Source organism: Pinus tabuliformis, chromosome 5_1 (genome assembly GCF_031772625.1).
Source record: "Pinus tabuliformis cultivar Carrire ecotype Pingquan chromosome 5_1, CPIR1, whole genome shotgun sequence".
Taxonomy (NCBI): domain Eukaryota; kingdom Viridiplantae; phylum Streptophyta; class Pinopsida; order Pinales; family Pinaceae; genus Pinus; species Pinus tabuliformis.
In genome coordinates this window covers 323827381-323835719 of record NC_142305.1, presented here as the reverse complement: position 1 = coordinate 323835719, position 8339 = coordinate 323827381, and the positions used below count along the sequence as shown (strand labels likewise).

At 36.2% G+C, this 8339-nt stretch overlaps 1 pseudogene; it reads right to left on the bottom strand.

The window, feature by feature from the left end:
- Positions 1-702: 702 nt before the first annotated feature.
- Positions 703-3008, bottom strand: LOC149164665 (pentatricopeptide repeat-containing protein At2g15820, chloroplastic pseudogene; annotated as a pseudogene).
- Between the last annotated feature and the right edge of the window lie 5331 nt (positions 3009-8339).

Below are 8339 nucleotides of genomic sequence, written 5' to 3'. Positions count from 1 at the left end.
AAGGGCTACCATGGTTGGCCTACAGGATAATTGGGCCGATGTGGAGACAAATGATGAAACCCATTTAAGTGGGAGCTCAGATGGGAATGATGAGAAGGAGTTGGAGGAGTTTTCGGAGGAATGGAAGAGGAGGAAGTTTGCCTGGTTCTGCAAGGAATTGCCTGCACATGACCCAGCTCCCATGATCAGAATCCTCAACTGACAATGGAAATGAATTCAGCAAAAGGATTTCAAATATATCATCACGCATCTTCTTCGAATACGCAAAAGCAATAGCGGTCACAGAGTGTATAAATGGCTGATCCAGCAAGATTGGTTTGAGTTTGACCCTGAACTTGCTAGTAAACTAGTAGACATTTTGGCCAAGGACCTCAAAGTTGTAAGATGTCGTGATGTGTTTGATGATCATTGATATCATTAATCGAGGCTATGTGCCTTGTGAATCTACATTCAATTTCTCATTTTAGACTTACAAATAAATTAAGAGCCCTTCAATCTTCTATATTGAGCACATTCAGATCATCTACTCGTGTCAAGCATCCATCATTGAATCCCATCATTCTTTAGAAATGACATGCTCTTTCATGTGAGAATGTTCGATTCTCATCACTGTAGAGAGTATTCTCATGTCCTTGCAGCAAATGCAATCTGGACGCTAAATTGTGTAGCCAAAAAGGTTCATTCTCTCTGTGCTTACTGTGTTTAAATTTCTGACTCTGTTTCAGTCTCTTTAATTCCTTCTTGAGAGTCAGAATCACTCATGGACTCAGAACTCCCCTCATTAAACTCGTCCTCTGAATAAAAATCAATATCTTAATTTCCTGCTCCATTTTCAATAACTCTAGCTTTAGGTTTCAAAAACTCTTTCAATGGATCCAATATGTAAGGCTCCATCAACTCCCAAACCCAGATTGCATCCTTACCTTGACATCGTATCTGAAATTTCTTTCCCTTCACTTTTATGACACAATTTATTGACTTCATTCTCAAGGCTTTCCCAACACATTCAACATCTTCAACTTTATAGTTTTGTGCATAAAATATAACATCTCCAGAGGTGCTCTTACGTCCACCATACATATACTAGTATGTTAGAACATGAGGAGATAGCCACCGATGTATAAGCTGTGGCACTACCATTTGTCCCCATGCTCTAAATTGATTAGCATAAAATCGAAAACTACCATGACTCACAGTAGAAAAATGAGGCGGTATGTATTCAGCTTGAATTTTCAATCGATCAACTGGTTTCAGCCATTCATAAAATGTGTCGTATATGTGTGCTTTCAATACACCCTATACCTAAATGTTTTCATTGAACTCAAAATGAACTTGAAAAGTCTTGTTCTTATCATACGATTCTACCTTAGCACTAGACAAAAATATAGCAATTAAAATCTCACGCTACTCCGCAACAAGTTTCAAGCTGATACGCTTATTAACATTTTTGTCGCCCAAATTGAGCAATGGTTTTATTTGTAGCATCAATGTGGGCTCAATGTCATATTTCTTATGACACATTTCATCATACAATTGTTTGATCCTTTCTTCTTGACCAGCATTGAGATATCCCTCTAGCATTATGTTGCACATCTTAGATTTAATACCAATTGCACCATCCTTTTGCAACTCTACAAAAACCCACTCAGCCCTCTCCAGCATGACACATTTAATCAAGGATTCAAGATATATTTCATAAGCTGCCCGATTAGGTTGACACTTTGCCATACATCAATAAATGTGGATTCTACTTCACCATACATAGACAGGCACATATACATTTGCATCAAGTCCACATAGGATGGCTGCAATGGCTTCAGACCACTATCCTCAAATTTCTTCATAAAATTTTCCGCTTGTTCTTTTTCTTCGGCTTTTGACATTATCTCAATAATTTTCAGATAAGCAATCACACTCATGGAGACTCCTTTCTCCTGCATTTTTGTGAATATCTCGAAAGACTTCATAGGTTGTCCAGCCTTGGCATAAACTTCCATTTGATACACATAAGCCTGAGAAGTGAGACCTACACCAGTGTCAACTAACTTTTCCCAAGTTCTTTCAACCTCTTTTACATCTACATGTCTTGAACAGACCCTGAGTATTGAGACAAGTAAGTCTCTACTTTCCTTAAATCTTGCTTGCTTCATCTCATTTCTTAGACAGACTATTCTTTCATGATCTATACAATCTTAGTAGCTGTGAAGCCATATTAAACCTTCATAAATATCCTCCTTTATCCTATGCCCTGCTGTTTTCAAATTCTGAAACATAGCTTCTGCTAGTCTTAAATGATGTTTCACAGTCCCTCTTGTGACACGTAATAGGGCCTTAAAAAGAGAATTTTGTATGTTGATACTTGGCTGATACCCTCCAAGTTGAATCGTGAGATTGTATATGTCACAGGCTTCATCAACAAAACCTTTAAACGATGCTTCAATGTAAGCCATAATGAGAAGAATGAATGCTAGTGAGCACACCTACAATCTTCAGTGAGAAATTATTTAATGAAGAGGTCAAGAATGAAATTAATGCTACAGTGTAGAAGATATCAGTGGACAGTAATACATATCTCACCACCACTGCCTTGATGCAATGTATGCTATGAGTTTAGTTTAAGGTTTAAGCAGGATCCAAGTATATATATATATTATAACAAAGAGTACAATGTGGTAAACCAATGGTACATGCAATTTTAGTATTTGTACATTCGTGAGCGCTCTGACTTTGTTGGATACATGGATAATGATTGAGCAAGCTCCATTGCATAATATAATAGGAGCCAATATATCAACGTGAAAAGCACACAATGCACATCTCCCAGAACAATTAGGGCCTTTGTTTCCTTCACTGTTATATTTGTGTATCATAGTGCACCCAAAAGCAATGCATACCCACTAAGTATAAAGGATATTTGTGGGAAAGGTGGCCTCATAATATTCTTGGAATACATAACCAGGGGTGCCCATCTTCATCTTAGAATTGTTTGCAAGGGGCCCAGTTTTCATGCTTCCAAAGCTAGAGATAATGGCCCAGTCCCTCTAAAAATATGTCTTCTCTGTATGCATGAGACATGTTTCAAACCCATCATCAGTTTTAACAGCAGGTTTCATCTCCCGTCCTTGGAAGCAACCTTCCCTGATCTTGAAACATCCTCAATATACCCAATAAACAATACTCATAGCATGTCTCCACAATCATGAGAACCATCTTGATAAGCATGAGAACCATCCTGATAAGCATGGCATCTTTATTCTTGAGGAATTTGGGTTGTTCTCAAAATTTTCACTAGACAGTCTGTCTACCCCCTGAAAATTTAATGTGGTAGGTGACCAAACCAATGCAGGAGCATAGCCATATACATTTGGAGTGGCTCAACCAATTCTCATAAAAATGGAAGTTGATCTACCCAGGTGCATGTGATTATTTGTAGCATGTTCTCATGCATACAAGCCTTTGTTAGCATCATAAACTAAATGTTGGTCAAATAATGCATTTGAAAAAGTGTTGAAATTTCGACATAGGTTGATTACAGATCTCCTTCATTTTGGATGGCAATTGCAATAATGTACATGAGTATGAATGCATACCAAATGTCAGCCCAAGGAGTTGATGGCTTTATGAATCAATCCTTCTCTTCCAAACTTTTCTTCGCAAAATAGTATCTAAATGCAATAATGTTGATCAATTGTAAATTCAACAGTGTTGATCCATTGTAAAAATGGCCAAGGTAACTTGTTTCTCCAACACCACAACCCTGTGCCTACTCTACTGTTCCATTAAAATCAATGTGCTCTAATAGGCAGCACTTTACCCCAGAAAATCTAACAGCTAGCTTCAATCTGCATACCCTCTGTACGTAACCTAAAGTTGTTAAGATTATTTCATCTTGAGCATAGTTTGAATTGGGTAGTTGATGCCCAAAGTCAAGGTTAAAGCCTTGCAGACTCAATGCTTTCTGGGTAAAGTGTTTGCCAACATTGCATCAAATCAGTGCTTCAAACCCAGAATATCAGCAATAGTGCAAATCACTCTCACTTGGCAGAATAAAATGACAGAGCAGTCTTGAGCCCTAAACTTTACTAACTCAAAATCAAAACAAAAATCGTGGCCTAACTCGTTTCCATAACTGGTGAAATGGTTTTTAGTATCTGCTAGTCTATTTGTAATTAAAACAGTATTTATCATCAGCTGTGATCTCTGTTTTAGAAATAGGTTTCAATTTTGTGGCTTTGTTGGTAATAGGATGGAGATGTAGTCACAATTACTATGATGTTGTTTCCTAATGGCGGAAAAACTATTGTCTGACCCATATCCATTAGTCAGACATGCTCATGAAGATGTATAGTGTGGTAGCAAGTTCTGGTTTAATTGTTATGATCATCAATGGATACAGTGGTCATGGCAAAACCTTTTTTTTTAAGCCCAGAAACTTGCAGAAAGCATCACTTTAGACAAACTGAATTCAGAAGCTTATTCTTCAATGGACTTTATTTCCCTGCGTGGTCTGTGTCTGTTTATGACTACCTGCATAAATATCAGGTTACTGTATTTTAATCTTTGGTTGATGTCCATCCTCTGCCTCCGGAACATCAATAATGTGTGCTCTACTTATGGTGCTATAGTGTGTTGTTCTCTATAGCCTTCTTGATCTGTATTGGTGTATGGTTTTCGACCCTTTACCTGATCTTCGTCGTATGATTCAAAGCCTCTGATGATTTACTTTACGCTAATGTTTGTGTAGATCCTTTCCCTCTTTCATCTACTTATCCTTGCAGGTTATTGTTTCTGATATTCAATTGAGATACATCCTTTGCTTCGGGGACAATGATGATGTACATTCTACTCGATATGTAGATTGTTGCCCTCTGCAATCTTCTTATCCTTATTAGGTTATAGTTTCTGAGCCATTTTTTGATATCCTTATCCTTTTGATGTGCAGTCCAATCACGAGTTTGTAACTTTGTGGAAAGTTTCCCTCTGCAATATGCTTATCCGTTGCTGAAGAACTGCCAAGATTTAGAGTGGGATCACAATTCTATCCTTTTTCCTTGGCTTGTTATCAAGCTCAGGGGGCCACATTTGTTTCTCTTTATATTCCCTTTTTGCAACTTTCTGACATGAGGGATATCAGTGATCCTTCATATAGATAGTTCATTACCTCCTTTTATGTTTAAGATTAAATCATATTGCAGCATCGACTGTAAAGTGTGCCTTGCTAGTGAAAGGGATTCAGACACAAACAATTTTCTAGTTTTCTAGAGCAGGAAGAAACTGAATATGCAAAATAGAACTTGGAAACTTGCACGTGATAGACCATAAAAGCTAAATAAAGAACCTAAGTATAGCCAAAGCTACATACAAATTGGATGGATATGTAGAGATTCATTGCCAAGCATTTTACTCCAGGCAACATTATTAGCTGATATAGTGTTTGGCCTCCCTAATTAACAGATGGGACTTCATTTTGTTTCTGCTGTCAGGTCTATGTTGCTAGTAATAGTCCATGATAGAAAATAAATTGTTTCTTTGGGTCCAATCATGCTTTCCAGACTCTAGAGTCCCTCGGTTCTTCTTTCTCTAAGAGAACTGGAACTAAAAGTAGTTCAATTTCTACTGAACTTTGTTAAGTGTTACTATCTATAGGAGCTTGCTCACATTCTTGCAATTTTGAATATTGTTGATTTTTATTGATTGTTTTTGACAAATTCTAGTTCAAACCTCCATCACCATGGGCGCAGTTGTCTTACAGTTAATTAATCTCATCATTGGACAGTTCTTGCATGGTGAAAATATCCTTACAAGATTATATTTATCTTCAAGTTTCTCTCCAAACAACTATCTTCAAGTGATTAACTGTCTTCATGTCATGAAAATAATTTGGTCTTTTGTTAGCTAGACTGAGACGACCACAGTTAGGGGATATCACCTAGGCTTGGACACATCTTTGGATCCGAGGATTCTCCTGTAAATTGTATGTTATATTGACCCAACCGTCTAAGGCTGATCTTCAAAGAAGTTAGGGAGTCTTTTGTAGTTTTTCCAGCTTCTTTACATTTAAAGGCTCCCATATATAGCATGACTTGTTGACCCAACGCACTTAGGCTCATCTCCAAAGAAGCTAGGAGTCCTTTGTGATTATTCCATCGTCATTACATTTGAAGATTATTTCCCTCGTACCTTCATGGCTTCAAAAGTGAGAAAGAGGCTTTATATTAAAACAGATCTTCAACATACTTATACTACAAGTTGGTTCTATGTTGATGTTATGTCTGCGTCAAATACATTTTACAAACAGAGCTAGATTCTCCCTTTGAATAGTAATAATAATAATAATAATAATAATCTAATTTTTAGGTCATGGCCAAGCCAAACACGAAATTGGTTTATGATACCCCTTGTTTCTGGGACAAGGGATCTGCCTCCTTGCAGTGATTTGACTACTAAAGTCTGTGAAGGTTTGTGGAGGTTTACGTTCTCTACTTCCCTCTAGATTTGAATCTATGACTTCTTACAAGGAAATACATGTTCTTAACCATTAATCCCACCAAGGCCATTATAAGGTTTATCTTTGTACAAATTTTAATCTTAACATTGCATGCTTTCTATAGATGAATGATTATAGAAATAAGTAGATGAGGTTGTTCAGCTTCTTGGAACCTATAAATGGAGACACCAGATCTACAATATAGTGAGGATATCACAATGAAGACCTAAATTTAGTTTATGGTTGTAATGCTCATGACTTCCGTTGACTAGCACGTGTCATTTAAATACCCTCTACTTTAAACATAGGGATATAGTATAGAGTGGTTTGAGTTACTACGAAGCCCAAAACATGCCAAGAGCTTTCCCTAAGTGATCTAGTACTATCCTTACCATTTGATAGTTTTTTTTAAAGGCATGGTTAATTGGTTAAAGTTTTCTTAATTGAATTGAACTTCTCCAAAAATCGATTTTCGCTAGAATGCATCAATCTAGCATGGTGACATTCAATGTAATGGTTTCTTCTAATCCATACATATTAAGCCTAGTCTTGTAACTAAGTATGCTTTGTCATGTTGTTTGTTTATTAAGACAAAGAAATCTAGAAAGTGATCATGAAATTAGTTAATAATGAATAGGTACAGGTAACAAGGAAAAACAATAAAACTCGCAGGCAAACAATCCAAGGAAAAATGGGCTGACATGATGTAACCTAAGGTTGAGGAAAAGAGGATGCCAACAATTATTTCATGGTGCATAATAGACGGAGGCCTAACAAAGATGGTCTAGTGGGGTAGAATTTTCTAGTGAAAACATAGATTGAATACTATGGACTTGTGCAAGGCTTACTGTGATAGTTATTTTTAATGATCTTGAATTAAATGAGAAGATCAATTTGTAGAGAATTCAGGATTTTAGAAAGGAATCTTATTTAGTCAATAAAAGACCAATGAAAATATTAAGATACACTTTTACCCTTATTCTAGTGTTGAATAAAAATGTCATGAAAAATAATGTGTCACTAGTTTTGGATAAAAGGACCCTCGACTTTCTTCGCAACTTTTGTGGTCACTGGCCACTTATGGAAGGAGTAGGCATCTTTAGAAATGCGGTGTCATTTAGAAGGGAAATACTAATAGCAGCAGGGCAAAGGCAATTATTCCATTCATTTAATTATTTCTCATTTGTCTAGTCATATTGTGAGCTGCAGTATATATCATGAAATTGTTTTGGTACTAGTAAACAATGATTAAATATATAATAAATTTGAACCGTTTGACATTTAGAGGACATTTCTCTCAATTTACAAAAAAAAAAAAAAAGTATGAAAATCATGTTGGAAACAATTTTTGAAGTTTTGAGTCTTTTATTTTCAAGATTAACTAAATGGGTTTGGAAGATGAAAAACCATCAAATTGGAAGAGTGGGACTTTTATATTCACTAAGGTTTTAAAGAAATTATATGCATAAAACTTATACTAGCACCTTCTAGTGGAATTGATAGTGCATTAATCCGTTGCTTGCCATTATTTTGGTTTTGGTACCACCTTATAGCATATCCGGGTTCAAATGCTATTTTCCATGACGGATAGTTGAATCTGTTTCAACTCTAATTGTTATTGAGGGGTTCCACAAGAATATCACATGAGCATTTATGATGCCCATTTTAACGTAGATAGACACCTATGTTAAGGTTCTATTTTATAGTTCCATGTTGTTATTTATGAAAATTATATACATTTGGTTGGACACATGAAAATAAATTGATGGATTTGGTATTAATGATGGAAATGTTGGATGTATGACCAAATGTATGACTTACCTGGTTACAATTTATCTAGGGCATGACTTGT